Here is a 16,325-nt window from a genome sequence, read left to right on the forward strand (position 1 = left end):
TTACTGTGAGGCCTTTGCCTGGTATCTGATAACAAAAAACTTCCATGCTTGCATCTAGGGAAAACTCATTCATTTAGCTCATTTTCCCTAGATGCAAGCATGGCAGTTTTTTGTTATACGATTTTCAGTTAGTGACTGGCCCTGCCTTACCAAAATGACAGAGAGTGGAAGGAAAAACAGAGTCTGGATGCTGCACTGTCAAGAGCTATATTTTTTTTCTCTGATTCTCTGGAAATGAGAAGCGTAAAGCCTTATTCTTCATTTTAACTCTCATTCCTCACTGGAACACAGGGTTACAGTGGGTTCTTTTTCTAGTTGTCATGTCTTTACGGGGGAGGATCCCAGGGACATATTTCACAGCTATGTCAACTGCTTTCATTCAAATTTAGATTTAAGCCTTGAACAAAATGAATCAGAGACAGTCATGTACAGTTAGGATCTTCATCCACTTTCCTAGTAAAACTTCACTTCATAGAAGGACTCATTTATCCACGAAGAGTTTATTTATCACCTAGTACATGCCAGCTGCTGTTTTGGCAGTTTGGAGAGATAGATCAAAACATTAGAGAGGAGACGAGAACATTGTGGCATGGTGGGAGGTGTCCGAGTTCTGGTGCTGAGAATTCTTACTTCACTCCCCGCCTTTGAACTTAATTTCTATGAAACCTCTTTGAATCTGGAGTGTTCTAAATTCCTTTTTCACAGGATTGCTTCAAAGCATATGGCATGCTGGTTAGAGGTCCTAGGTTCAGAAAGACTGGGATGGAATCTCATCTAAGCACTTAGTATCATGTGGCCTTGGTAAGTCACTGTACTTCTTTGAGCCTCAGTTCTCCCATCCATAAAATGGAAATAATAAAGCTTCCCCCGAAAAACCACTGAGAAGGTTCAGAGCTAAGGGTAGCAAAAGAATGCACTTTATAAACTTGAAGGAAGGAAGATTTTTTTTCCCAGACCAAATCAGAATCTATTCTGAACTTCCCAGCCCTTCTTGAGGCTAATTCTTTCACTTGCTTCTCGGTTAGACCTGCTGAAGTGGACTGCAGGAGGGCTGGGTCTGCACTTATTCTTTCCATTACTCTGTTCAACAGATCCTTGGCTGCTAAGACCCAAAGTGAAAACAAATGACTTATTAAGGTAATTTCTTAATTTCTGCAGCCTGCATGCTCTTGTCATGGATCCACTCTCCTCTTGGAGATGGCCCCTTGCTGGCTTGGTTCTGCATACGTCAGCTTTGTAGAACTTAAAGGGCGCCTTGCCTCTCCTCTCCCGACTCTTGCTATCGGGTTATTTCAGGGAAAGCACGGAGCATTCCCTGCAGATGGGGCCGGAGTTTCCGATCTTCGGCTCATCCACACTTGCAAACACATCGGTGGAATCCTGGCATTCTGAACTCTGGGTAGTCTGGGGCCCAGTGGCCTCTCTGGGCAGGGCACCGTGAGTCAGGAGTGGAAAGTTAGAGTCGCTGATGTCCTGGATCTAAGTGTCCTCATCCCTCCACCCTTAGAGAGGGTGGGCCCTCTGCGAAGATTTTTCCACAGGGCAGAAGACATCAGCGTGTTCCAGGGAGCGCAAACCTGCCCTGGGGTCTGGCTGCTGGCAGAGGCATGGTGTGGTGGTCCTTCCAGAGCTCTGTTGGCTAAAATGGATATGCATAGATCTTTTTGGAAGGACGCTGGAAGGAGGAAGCAGCCAATGCATGGCTAAAGGACTAACCAAGACCAAAAATTTGGGAGAGGGAGAAGGGAATCATGCAGTGCCCGTGTCCTTGCCGTCTAGAAAGCTGGGACTTGATAGGTAGACGGCAGATATTTGTAAAATGTGAAAGTGAGATTTGAGTCCTGATGCCATAGGCCGGAGCATCTCTTATCTTTAATCTTGAGTTATCCTGATTTTTCCAGGCCTGAATGGCCAACTTTTCTGGTCCGATGCCTACTTGGGGAATTATTCTGAGTCCCTGTCTCTGAGAGCTTCAGTCTTCTCACTTACTAAACAGAGATGATGATGATTCTTGCTTGCCTTGGGTGCAGAAGTCAAATTGGATGTTAAAATATAAATTAAAAAAATTCTAAAGCCCTGGGCAATTTTTGGAAATCCAAAAGGCACAAAACTAACTTAGGAGAAGCCTAAGAGAACAGAGGCCAGAGGGGCAGTTAGTTATTCCTGAGTTGGTTGAAGACCATGGATGGAAAATTTGGCTTCATTCAGAACAGAATACTCCTATTTATGAGCTGGTTCTTGAAGTGATCTCTCCCATAGGTGTCCACTGGAGGCTTTACCACATGAGCCCTTGTCACCATGGCCACAGACCATCACGTACCAAGAGAGGCTCCTCCTCCCAATGAAGGGAGACTGATCCCAGAATTTGGCCAAGTTTGAACCACCTGGAGCTCTGAAAGTAGCCCCAAGTGACTTGGAAATCCATGGGGAGGGAGAGGAGAAGGCTTGTCTTTGAGCATTTGGTAGCCTTCCCCCACGCAGCCCTCACGCTCCTTTTGAAACCAGGGGTTTGTGTTGGGTTCACAGAATCATAGAATTATGGACCCGGGTGGTAGTGGGAGATCTTTGAGTGCATTGGATCCAATCCTCCCGTGATGTAGTCAAGGGGATCTGGGTCCAGATGGGGAAGGTGCTTCCCTGAGGCTACAGAGCTGGGTCATGGTCTTGCTTCGACTGAAATCCCTCAGCATATTGGGAAGTAGGTCTCACACACTCCATCAGTGACTGGACAGTGGTAGAAACCATCTCCAGATACACAGAGTCTCTTGGGACCTTTACGCCATGTGCTGAGGGAGAGAGGAAAGTGAGACATCTGTGTCACTGGGCTTCCTGGTACTCAAGTCTTCTGAGTTTGGCAAACCTTCTGGGCTTCGCTGCCACTCTCCCCTCTCCTATTTGGCTCCTGCCACCAAGGCGTGGACTAAGATGAGGCCAGAAAGGGAAAAAAGTGACAGGTTGACAATATGAGGGCCCTGAGAGGGAGCGCCTCCTTTCACACCTAGGCCCTTTGCTTCCCTCGCCCCTGACTCCATCCTTGAGCTCCTGGTTGGTCCTCAGGCCTGCCACACGCTCTCCCACCTCAGGGCTTCGTCTTTGCTGATGCTTTTGCCTGGAACATTCTGCATGGTTTCTTCCCTTGCCATTTTTCCTCCCTGAGGTAGGCCAGCTCCATTTCTATCCCCTCCTCCAGCTTTCTTTGTCTCCGTCCTCCATTCAGTGTGAAAGACAGTACCCAGCACGTGGGGACACAGAGTAGACTCTCTGGCTGCATTTGTGGACGGAGAGATTCAAAGACGAAGGGGAGACACCTTTCTCTGCTCCTCTTTCAAGATGTTCCTTTCTATCTCAGGGGGTCACTCTAGTCAAATCTTTGATTTCACTGATGTCTCCATAAAGGTCTCCCCCAATTATCAGCATTAGCATGTCAACTGATCAAGTGCGTAACACAAAAGGACAGCATTTAATTTCATCCAAACTTTTTAATAAAAAAGTTCTGTAGTCCTGTTCCACACTGCCTAGAAGCAGACTGTTTATGGACGTTCCTTCCCATGTTTCGTGTGTCTGTTAAAATATCAGTGAAATGGGGGCAAATGGGGGGCCTCCTGTCTTCTAGAGGAAGCACATCCCTCTGTCTCCACACTCGGGGACACTCTGGCTCACTGGGTGGAGTCTTGGATATCCTCTTCTTGTTTAGAAACCACCCACAGCTCCCACTGCCTGCAGAGCAAGACCTGAACTCCCCAGTGGGGCATCTTCACGTCTGCACATGGGGCCCCGCCTGCCTTTCCAGGTCTTTCTCTCCCACCACAAGGACATTTTGCTCCAGCTGGAACTGCCTCCTCCTCCTCCTTTCCATATCTGTGCCCGAAGCTCCAGCCCTTAGATCCTCATCTCTCCCACAGCTTCCTCTCCCCAAACTGGCCCAGAGATTCTTTGTTCCCAGCCTCAGGCTCAGCTGGCACTTCACAGGGCCCGCTGCCACCTTCCTCTGTGAACCATGCCAGACACTAAATTCAATGTGGCAAGAGCCTGCCTTCGCTTGCTCTCCCCACATTGCCTTCTTACCCGACCCTCATTCCTGTTGGGGGGTCCCCCATTCTCCTAGATTCTCCAATTCTCAATCCTATTGACTGAGTCCGATTGACTTTTCCTTTTCTCTCACCTGCACAGCTACCGAGACACCACATTCCATCACTTCAGCCTAATGACAGCTACTTCTATTGACTCATCCCAGAGCCACTGTGTGCCAGGTGGCATTGTTTATTTATCTACCATCTCTAAAACTGGGCTGTTCCTTAGGATGGGAAGGCACGCTACTTGGGGTAATAAGGCGTGTTACTTAGGGTGCACACAGAGCTGGTGCAACAAAGAATCCAGGTGTTCTATGTTCTTTGTTCTGAAAAAAAAGCAGATGCTCATTCTCTCTTATGTCATAGTCTGGAGGCCCAGGGCAGGCAGGACTTCATCTTGTGTTAGAACATCCAGGATTACAGGTTGGTAGGTCAGTCTGTCATCCACATGTATGATCGTTTCAGTTGTTTCCATTCTCTCACCTGCAGAAAGAAATAGAGAAGGACTCAGGGCAAGTAGCTGAGCCTGTGTTTCAGGAGTGACCTGAATATTGCATGCATCTCCTCTGCTCCCGTCGCACTAGTCTGAACTTAGTCACACGACCATGTTTAGCTCTGGAGGAAGCTGGGAACTGTGACCTCTAGCTGTTGGTCATGGTGGTCATGTGTGCTAAGCAGTGATGGGCATCAATCATAAAAGGAAGACAGGGAGAATGAAGACTAGTGGGTAATGCTACCTTCATTTTAAAGAGGAAGAGACTGAGGATTGGGAAATGAAGTGACTTGGCCCCAGGTCCAGGGCTTTGTGAGAAGGGGCTCCCAGGTAGGCCTGACTGAAGGTTTTCTATGGGGTTGCTCAATAAATAGCACAGGTGTGACCAGTATAAGTGATCTCAGAACTAAGAGAAAGATCACTGTGAGTGAACTGTCCAGGTAGATTTCACAAAAGAAGGGCCCGGGGGGGGGGGGGAAGGAAAGCATGGGGTCTGGTTAGATAGAGAAGAAGAGAAAAGGAAATGATTATTTTTCCCTAGTCTGCAGGTCTGTTAACCACTTTTAGGCAGAGTCACTGCAATTCAAATCAACAGACCCTGCTTGAGTGCTCCTTCTGTGATGGGTTGAGTTTGAGAGAGGAGACGGTGGTAGAATATGAGCAGAAACCCTGACTGAGACCTCTCTGGGCCCAGTATCTTTGCTCAGCCATGGATCCTCCTTGACTTAGCCCTCACATCTGCAGCCACCTACCCTCCCCTGGATCTTGCCATGGACTTGTCATGGCTGGCTAGGGTCACTCCAGGCATGTGAACAAACCTGGAATGGTCAGTCCTCATCACCTTCTGGGAAATAGCTGCTTGTAGTTTCTGAAAGTTTGGGAGGCTCTTCAGCAGGGGTCTCCCCCAACTCCTCTCTGCCCCTAGGTGGATCCAGAGTCCTTTGGACATTTCACTCTCTATCACTGGATTTGGAATATTGTGACTCATAAGATATTTGTGTGCCTGCCCCCCCCCCCCTTCTGGGACATACACTGCACAGAGAAGGTCCACAGCATTCCCATCAGTCCTTCTCAAACCTAGCCCAAAACAAGGGAGAAAAACTAGTTGTCTCCCCTTAAGACTGCAAACTCCTTGAGGGCTCACCTGTGATCATTTTATTCATTATTCTTTTCATTCAATTAACACAAAAATAGCTTTCATATAGGGAGATCAGAATCAGTGTTTTTGCTGGTTGTATTAGTTTGCTACTGCTGCTGCAACAAAAGTACCAGAGAGGGTGGCTTAGAAGTGCCAGATCAAAGTGTTGGCCAATTGTTTCTTTTCTCCTTGGCCATCATCCTTGTAGATAGCCATTTTCTTTCTGCATCTTTCCATAGTCTTCTATCAGTGTCTATTGTCAATTTTCTTTTCTTATAAAGACACTGGGAATATTGACTTAAAGGCCACCCTAAGGATCTCACTTTACCTTAATTACCTCTTTGAAACCTCTGTTTCTAAATGCATTCACATTCTGAGGTCCTGGGGGTCTGGTTAGATAGAGGACCTAACGTATGAATTAGGGAGGGAACACGATAGTGATAATATTGGCATCAATTGCTGTGGGCAAGAGAAGAGGGAAAGATGAATTCTGGCCTGCAAGGGCAGAGATGTGAGCAATATCTGTGGAAATCCTCAGGACTCTGAGCTCTTCTCTCCAGGAAGAGGCTCGGGCTCCTTCCCCTCTGAGTTCCTCAAGGCGAAAGCAGGATACAGTTTTCAGATGGTGCTCCTAAGACAGCCTTGAGCAGGCAAACCAAGGAGCCAGTGTCTGAGTCACCTCGGTTCAGGCTGCTGCTGTCTGGAGAGTGTGATTGCTGGCAGGGTAGCAGCTTTTTGTGTTTCTTCAGGCTTCTCTCTCCCCTGTTGGGTCAGAGAGCAAGGCTCCACGTTTTCTAATTTGCCTCCAACAATGGCCGTCAGGATCAAAACTTTCCCACCCCATGAAACATTTGGGTGGTTGGGACCCACCCAAGGAAAACAAGTGTGTGCTCAATCAAATCTTTTATTTGGAAAGTGTTTTTCAGCGGGGAGACCTGGGCCCCTTGTCACTGCCTGGCTCTCGGATCCTGTTGTTAAAAGCCAGAGTGGAAATTTAGGAAAATAGAACAACTTGTATTTCAGCATGATAATCCCTCAAATCTGTTAAATTCTTTACAGTTTTTATAGAAGGCTTTTACATCCACGATTTGATTTGACCCCTACAATAGCTCAGCAAATTGGGTAACAGAAAGAGAAAGGTCTTCCAAAGGGCAGATTTGGGTTCTCATCCTAATTTGGGTTCTAATCCTAGCTCTACCATTTATTGTGGTGCAGGGCATTTGGGCAAACTGAAGATCCAGTTTTCTCATTTGTGCAATGGAAACAATAATATTACCTTCTCAGGGTTAGTTGAGAGCAGGTATCAGAAAGAGACTGGAACATTTTGGCTAGTCACAAACAGAAAGCAGAAGCTTAAAACCAGAATTTGAATCCTCTTTCGTCTCTCTCCCTTTTCTTCCCCACAACGGAGAGAACATAGTAAATACCACCTAGAATTGGAGCAATGAAGTGAACAATGCATGTATAGAATGAGTGTTGAGTAAAGATTAATTATGGTTATTCTCTTCAACCTTTGAAAACTTTATTAAAAAAAATAGGAATGCTTCCTAGCTTCTTGACAAACATTCAAACTTTAATTTACCTTTGACTTTGAAAAGAATCTTAAAACTTTCAGTCATGGGAGAAATTGGCAGATGCACGGGAGTACCATGTTGAATCAAGAGCCTGCACAGAGGGTGTTTCTGATACCTGCTGGCCGTGACACCTCGGCAAGACCCTTTTTCTCTGGGCCTCCGTTCCCTCATCTCTGCAATGAGCAGACTGGACCTGCTGAATGCCCCTAACTGCCTCCAAGATTCTGTATGGTCTATCCACAAATCTTTTTGCTCAAGTCCAGTAAAAATCCTTCGTACTTAAAAAGGGAAATTTAATGGGAATTTTTCGGACCCATGTGCACTTAACCAAACAAAACCCTACTTTCCAAGAGCTCTTTGATGTTTAAGCCTTCAGGAGTCTTTTTTTTTTTTTTTAAAGGGCATTTTAAAACTTTTTTTTTTTTCTTAGAAACAGGAAATCAGGTTTTGGCAAGAAAGAAAGAAACTTGAACACATCAAGACTTGGGGGACGGTAGTTGGTTTGTTTTCAGTTGGCAGGCTTCTAGAGGGTCCCAGGCTTGGAAAGGGGTGGCCTAGGCCACCCTGGCTGAGACTCCCAAGGGTTTGCCTAAGTCACTGCGGACATGCGGGCGGTGACAAGGGCTGGTCAGGAGCATCTCCCTACCCATTTTAGAACTTGCTGAATCTTCGCTCTTCACCCCCAGTCCCACATCGTCCTTTTTTTTCCCCTTTTGTGATATTTGGCAATTTGAGTTGCCAAATACCTCAAGTGATCTCTAAGGAAAATATTTTTCACTGGATGATCATTTTCCCTTCCAGAAGAAAAAGGGTAAGAATAGAGAAAACAGACGAACACACAAATGAGTCCATGTGGCCGAGAGAGAGAGTTCCAGGTCCCACTTTGAAAAATTCCTCAGTGTTCTGTGAAGCCAAGTGATTTGACCAAGTCATCAAAAAGGCAACTGTGCGGTGGAAAGAGGTCCCAGCTCTGCCTCTCAGCAGCTGCATGGCCCGGAGCAGGTCCCTCCACCTGTCTGAGTTCCAGCTCCTCATCCACAAGACCAAGGATTGAGGACCGTTCCCAGGGTTGCAGACAGCGTAAAACACACCACTGTGTGCTTGGTGAATGCCCGTCTCTCCTGATCTGCCGATTTCAGTGTGCTTCCGACTTTCTTCAAAGGGCTGCTATGGAGCTCTAGGCATGGAGAGGTGGCGTGCTGCGGAATCAGGGTGCTGGGCAGGAGCTGGATGACCTGGCTGCTTCCCCTTCCCCTTCCCCTTCCGTTTCCCTTTTTCCTTCTCCTTTTTTTTTCTCCTCCTCTTCCTTGTCTTTAATTATGGTTTTAAAACCACTTAGTGAAGTTCCCCCTCTTAACCACGTAACTGCATTCCTATTGTTGTACAACTGATCTCTAGAACTTCTTCAGTTTTGAAAAACTCTGTACCTGAGGAACCACAGCCCCCAGTTCCCCTTCCCCACCCGCTGACAACCTCCATTCTACTTTGTTTCTGTGACTTTGACCATTTCAGGAGTCTCATGTGAGTAGAATCAGGCAGTATGTGACCTCTTATGACCACCTTATTTTATTTAGTGTGACATCCTTAAGACTTATCTATGTTGTAGCATGTGACAGGATTTACATCATTTTCAAGACTAAATAGTATTCCATTGTCTGCATATTGCACATTTTCTTTATCCATTCATCTGCATTTGGACTGTGTATACCTCTTGGCTTTTTTGAATAAAACCATAGGTGTGAAAATATTTCTTGGAGTTCCTGCTTCCAATTTTTTGGGTTATATACCAGAAATGGAATCCCTAGATTACATGGTAATATGATTTTTAATTTTTTTTGAAGAATCTCCATACTCTTTTCCAAAGTGGCTGTATGGATTATTCCTACCACAATAAATGGACAAGGATTTCAATGTCTAGAGATCCTTACCAACTTTTCTTACTTTTTCTTCTTTTTTAATAGTAGTCATCCTAATAGGTATGTGAATGAGGTATTGTCCAAATGAGGAGTTATCTCATTGCAGTTTTGATTTGCAGATTACCTAGCTTCTAATGCTGTTGTCATCTCTTTCACTTGGTGACTTTACATGTCCTAGTCCCATTGTTTCCAGGACGCCAGTGGTAGCCCTGTGTAGAGCATGACAGGCCACCAACAGAGGAGGTTCCCAGGTACTAGCTCCCTAGGGCTGCTGTAACCAGATGGTACAAATTGGGTGGATTAAAACAACAGAAGTCCAAGATCAGGTTGTTGGCTGTGAAAGAGAATCTGTTCTGTGGTTCTCCCTTAGCTTCTAGTGGTTTTCAGTCAGTCTTCATTGTTCCTTAGTTTCTGGATAGATCACCCCAATATCTGTCTTGATAGTCACATGGTGTTCTCTCTCTGTGTCTCTAAGTCTCCAAATTTCTCTTCTTCATAAGGACATCCATCATATTGGATGAGGCTCACTGTAATGATAACATATTCTCTTGACTATCTCTGGAAAGACCTTATCTCCAAAATAGTCATATGCTGAAAAATTGGACGTTAGAACTTCAACATGTCACTTTGGGGGGATGTAATTCAACATGTTGCTTTTGTGGAACACAATTCAACACATAGCACCAACCATCTCCTGGCTTGCATCCAGAGGTTACCTGGAACTTCTGGGATCTGAAGCGTTCCAGGGTGATAGTGATCAGGAAGCACAGAGGAGAGGAACCCCATCCAGGGATTCATGTTTCTTTCCTGAAACCAGTGGGATAAAAGAAAATCTCCAACTAAGGCAGGTCCTGAGGAAAATAAAACAAAAGGGCTGGAGAAGGGATTATCTCCAGTCTGGTGACTGGGGGTGAGCTGGGATGCCTACCATTGTGGGCTCTTTATTAGTTGATATAAGCCTCTCAGGAATGGAATCCAGTGTCAGGGTTAGACAAGTCTATTTCCATCTTTCATTTATCAGCCAGAACATCTTGCACATTGGGCGTGAAGAATGTGTTGTGGAGATTTGGGTGGGACTAGAAATGCCCAGAATCTGTCTGGAGGCCTGATCTTTTTTAGGTACAGAGCTCCTGTGATTTGCTTGAGTTTCTGAGTTCTGGTTGCTCACCCAATGTTTGAAAGCTGATCTGACTGCTCAATGCAGAATGCACATGATCTTTGTTGCAAGTGTGTAATTCTGATGGGCCTTTCTAAATTCTGAAATCCTTGTGGGTCAGCTCAAATCTTTGCTGAAGTCTTCGCTGCCTCCTGGTTTTTCTATCTGCCCCATCCTCTTTCTTTCCCTTCCCTTCACAAATCCATAACCAAAGAGGATGCCTTATGGAGTAGCCTGAGCTAATTTCCATCTTGGAGCCCACTTCCCAGGGAGCTCAAGCTGCTACTGTTATGCTCGAATTCGGGACCCCCAAAGACCACCAGAGACCCAAGATCGATGTAAGCAGCAAAGCGGTGTTTATTGCGAGCTAGCTCGGTCCTCTGCGCACACACACAGCAACTGGTGACGCTGAGAGGCCCTGAGCCCAGGGTTTGCAGCAGTTTTATACATTCTTTGGAGAGGGCAGGGACTTCACATACATCATAGCAAATCATCACACACTGCGGGAGAAAATCAAATAACAACTCTAAAACATGATTAGCACATTCACTGGCGGGAACAAGTTGGGTAGGGGTGATTGGTCAGTACAAAAGGGGTATTCGTTTGAACTGATTGGTTTGAGCCAAGAGGGGTGTACCTGCTGAACTACGTGGTTTCCCAACAGGTTATCAACTACCATAAACTACTGGGAGGGTCATCTGGCATCCCAGGTATTTCCCTGTCTCATGCTTATTGGTGGCTGCTAGGGGGCTGCTATGGATCCCCACCTAGCCTGACTGAGTCAGGGACACCTGGCGCAGCAGATCTCTCCTGTTATTTGTAGATAAATAACTTAGCAGGGTGGGAATGTGCTTAGGAGTGCTCTGTGGGTTTTTCCAAGGACAAAGGCCATGTCTCTTCCTTGGACAGGCTTTGCTCTGAGATAGAGGCTGGTTTTTCACTACATGATACCTTCCTGAACTAGAAGATGAATATCCCAACTCCACAGAGAAAAGCTCTGAAAAAAGAAATGACTATCACTGGCATATGGTTGTAGTCAGAACATGTTTCTTTCATAAATTAAATGGGGAATGGACAGATCCAAGCTCCAACTTTCAAAGATACACATGACTAGAGAACATCTTTTTTTGGCTTTGATTCAGGATCATGAGTATGTGAAGTAAATGACATGCACAGTGAAAAGCAATGTTACTGTATATTTGTTTAGAAAATATTTTCTTAATCAGAGAAATCTCTTTCACTAAAAGCATGCCCATACGGAGTTGTTACTGATGGGTGTGAGAAGCAGAGCTTCAGATGATGTTTTCTGTCCAGCCTGTGGCCATGCACAGAGAGAGGGGACATTCCTTGGTTCTGGTTCTGTGTAAATGCATCCCATCTGGTGTGAACTGCTTAGCATTTGCCAGAGTCACTTTCTAAGAAAGGAGGAATTTAAGAGGGACTTTTGCAAAGTCAGCAAATAGACCTTCCAGCTGTTGGGAAGATGTTTTGGCAGGGCTTGGAGTGTGGAGCAGTCATAACTGACTAGAGGTGGGGATGTGATTAGAAAGTTCCCACCTGCAGAGCTGAGCAAATAGATACATGCTGATCTTTATTTACATCAAGATGAGATGAGTCTCAAGAGCCTTTACCTTCAATGCAATGTCAGGACCTGTGTGCTCACAGGCATGGACACCATGAACAGCCCTCTATGTAAGGCCTTGATAGAGCCTCAATTCTTGGTAATGCCATTCAGTTGCTTCAGGTCTTCTGTGCTGTTCCCTGGCGGGTGCTGGTCTCCTCAGTAGGTGCTGAAGGTCTTCCATGATTGAAGGTATTTCACCTGCTCCCTGACAGCCTGGTTCAGGCAAGGCCATGTGATTTTATTTAGACAGGATGATCTCAGTAGAAGTGTCCTCGGTTCTTTCTGGGTGTAAATGTTTAAGAAATAAAGAGTCTTTCTCCAAGGTTCTTCTTAACGTTCAGAGATTTTAAGTTGAAGTCTTGGTTTGCTGCTCATTAACCATGTGATTTTAAGTTTTAGAGAGGCCATTAACTTACTCGATTTTCACCTTTAGAGAAAGGAAACAGAATAATATTTGTCATACACAGTGAGGCTCACAGTAGGTCACCTTAAAAGATGATTTCATTCATTTTTCACTCCACCCTGACACTTTGACCACATCAGAATATTTGCTTTTACCTCCAAATGCCCTGCATTTTTTGAACAAGAAACACCTCTTGAATTCTTTATTTTAAACTCAAGTTTTTGATAAATTACAACATCAGAGGTGGCATTATTAGGACCCCGTCAGAAAGCAACCTGGAGTTTATATCTGTCAGAGAAGCTGACTTTGGCTTGTAAACTGAGAAATGCAAGCATTCCTGAGAGTCAGGAAGATGAATGGATTAGGGGTATGAAGATAGGAAGATAAATGCTCTAAAACCAAGCTCTTTAACATATATAGGATATTCGTATTTAATGGAAAGTGAACACTTCAGTGGTTTTTATTTCTAAAGAGTTCTTCCTATAGTCATTCATTCAAAAACGTGTATAGTTTCTACCATGTGCTGGAGGGTATGGGAGGAATAAAGCAATAAATGAGATAGGGAAGATTCCTACCTTGTAAAGTATCTGCATTTTAGGAGAGGGGGGGGAAGGGGGCAGAAAATAAGCAGGTAACACGTAAGCAATCTGCTTTCAGATGGTGGAAACTGATATGAAGGAAGCAGGCCCTGTGCAGTGAAGAGTGCCGTGGTCCCTATTGGGTGTATCATCAAGAAGACCTCTCTCCCGGGTGATGGGTTGGCTAAGGACCAACATAGGTAATATCTGGGGCAAGTGAAAGGGTTTTCTTTGGGAAAGGGCTTGGAGAGATACAAGGGGGGGGCATTGTGGGTGGGACAGTAGGGAAGCAGGGAAAAAGAGATGCATGAATAAGACAGAAGAGGAGGGACTGGGCAGAATGCACACAGTGAAGGGATAGAATACAGTGCATATCAAATGGATGATGTGAAACCACTTGAGCCTTTTTCTTTCCTTTTCACAAAAATGAGGTATCACTGACATACAGTAAACTGCACATATTTGAAGAGCACAATTTCATAAGTTTTTTTTCCTATGTGCAAACACATAACACCATTCCCACAGTCCTGATAGTGAACATATTCATCAGCCCAGAGTTCCCTCATGCTGCTCTATCAGCCCTGCCTCCTGGCCCCCTTGCCTTGACTCTCGCATCCTGGGCTAATGCTAATCTGCCTTCTGTCACTGTAAAGCTTTTAAAGAGCTTTACATCAAGGCAACCTTAAAGTGAGTACAGTCACCCCTTGGTATCCACGGGGGATTGGTTCCAGGATCTCTGCAGATATCAAAATTCACAGGTACTCAAGTCCTTTATAAAAAATGGCACAGTATTTGCACATATTCTGTATACTTGAAGTCAACTCTAGATTATTCATAATACTCAAAGCAATGTAAACAATATGCCAATTGTTGTTCTAGGGAATAATGGCAAAGAAAAAAGTCTTTAGTTGTTCAATCAGAGACATTTCTTCCCCCATGAATATTTTGGATCTGGGATTAGTAGAATCCACAAATGTGGAACCCACAGATATTGAGGCCCAGCTGCATTTAAAAATCTGACTCATGTTACTTAGCACCAACATTCTGAGGTTCATCCTTGTTCCATTTTATCACCAAGTTCTGGTTCATTCTATGAATGTACTGCAATTTGTTTATCCTTTGATCCTTGGGTGGACATTGAGGTTTTTCTCTTTGGGGCTTTTATTACAAATAAAACTTCTAGAAACACATATCAGTCTTCACATGAACTGTTTTACTGTGCTCCTTGGTGAATACCTATAGAGTGAAATGGTTGGGTCTTGTGGTAGCTCAATATTTAACATCTTAAGAAATCACTGAACCATTTTCCAAATGATTGTAGCATTTTACATTTCCACCATTAGTGCATAAGAGTTCTAGTTTTCCATACCCCAGGTAATACTTACATTATCAGGCTTTTAAATTTTGGCTCTACTAATCAATGTTTAGCCATTTCACATTGGGGCTTTATTTGTATTTCTAAATGACTATAAGGTTCACTATTTTTATGTGTTTATTTGCCATACATATATTGTCTTTTGTGCACAGTATGTTAAAATATTTTGCCCTTTTAAAAAACTGTACATTTCTTTTCTTAAAATTTTATTTGTTCTTTTTAGATATATCTGACAGTAGAGTATATTGCATAGTAGAACCTCTGATTCAGAGAAACAAAATAACTCCACTTTATTGGCTATCATTTTTCATAAAAAATGTATTATTTATTTATTTATTTAATTATTTTTTAGATATATATGACAGTAGGTTGTATTTGGACATGTTATACATACATGAGGTGCAACCCATTACTATTTGATTCCAGTCTTGTGGTTGAACGTGATGTGATTGTGTATTCATATGTGAGCATAGGAAAGTTAAGTGTGCTTCATTGTACTGTCTTTCGCATCCTCCCTCCCATTCCTTCATACCTCTTTGTCTAATCCATTGAACTAGTATACGTCTCTTCCCTGCCTCCCTTGATATGGGTTAGCATCCACATATCAGAGAGAACATTCAGACTTTGTTTTTTGGGGACTGGCTTATTTCACTTAGCATGATATTCTCCAGTTCCATCCATTTACCAGCGAACACCAAATTTCATTTTTCTTTGTGGCTGAGTATTATTCCATGTGTATAATTCCATGTATACCACATTTTCTTTACCCATTTATCTGCTAAAAGGCACCTAGATGTAAATAAACTTTCTTATCAAATTATTAAAAAAAAGGCACCTAGTTTGGTTCCATAGCTTGGCTATTGTGAATTGAGCTGCTATAAACATTGATGTGGCTGCATCACTGTAGTATGCTGATTTTAAGTCCTTTGGGTATAAGCCAAGGAGTGGGATAACTAGGTCAAATGGTGGTTCCTTTCCAAGTTTTCTGAGGACTTTCCATACTGCTTTCCAGAGAGGTTGCACCAATTTGCAGTCCCACCAGCAATGTATGAGTGTACCTTTTTCCTCCACAACTTTGCCAACATTTATTGTTACTTGTGTTCTTGATTATTGCCCTTCTGATAGGAATGAGGTAGAATCTCAGTGTAGTTTTAAGAAAAGAAAACTTCAGACCAGTATCCCTCACAAATATAGATGAAATTTTAAAAATACTGACAAATTGCATACAAAATACATTAAAAAGATAGTGCACCATGATAACGTGGGATTCATTCCAGGGACGCAAGGTGGTTCAACATATGGAAATCAATAAACGTAATTTATCACATCCATAGACTTAAAGACAAGAACATCTGAATAGGTACAGAAAAAGAATTTGTAAAAATAATTCAGTATCCATTCATGTTCAAAACACTAGAAAAACTGGGGGGAGGAACATACCTCAACATTGTGAAAGCTATCATGCCAGACTCAGGGCCAACATCATTCTAAGTCGAGAAATATCATTTCTTGAAAATGGTATTTTTTTTATACCCAAATAAACAATTAGGAAAACAAAAAAAGGACTTTTCATTTTCTTATTATTGAATTTTAAGAGTTCTTTGTATATTAAAGATATAAGTCATTTATCAGTTTTGTGCTTTGTGAATGTTTTCTTTCTGGCTTATCTTTCTAGTCTCTCAACAGTGTCATTATCAATTTGTTCAATCTTTCATGGATTATGGTTGTGGCATTATGTCTGAGAAATCTTTGCCTGACTCAAGGATACATAGGTTTTTCCCTCATGTTGAATGAAAGATTGACAGTTTAGGTTTTACATTTGGTTTTTTATCTTCTCTATTTGAGTTCACTTTCTTATATGGAATGAAAGCTCATTGTTTTACATATAAATATCAAATCATTTCAGGACCGATATTTTTAAGAAAAAAATTTCTTCCTCCACTGAATTGTCATTGCTTCTTTGTCAAAAATCAGTCATTCAGATCTGTGTGAGTCTAT

Source organism: Urocitellus parryii, chromosome 11 (genome assembly GCF_045843805.1).
Source record: "Urocitellus parryii isolate mUroPar1 chromosome 11, mUroPar1.hap1, whole genome shotgun sequence".
In the NCBI taxonomy this organism is placed as follows: domain Eukaryota; kingdom Metazoa; phylum Chordata; class Mammalia; order Rodentia; family Sciuridae; genus Urocitellus; species Urocitellus parryii.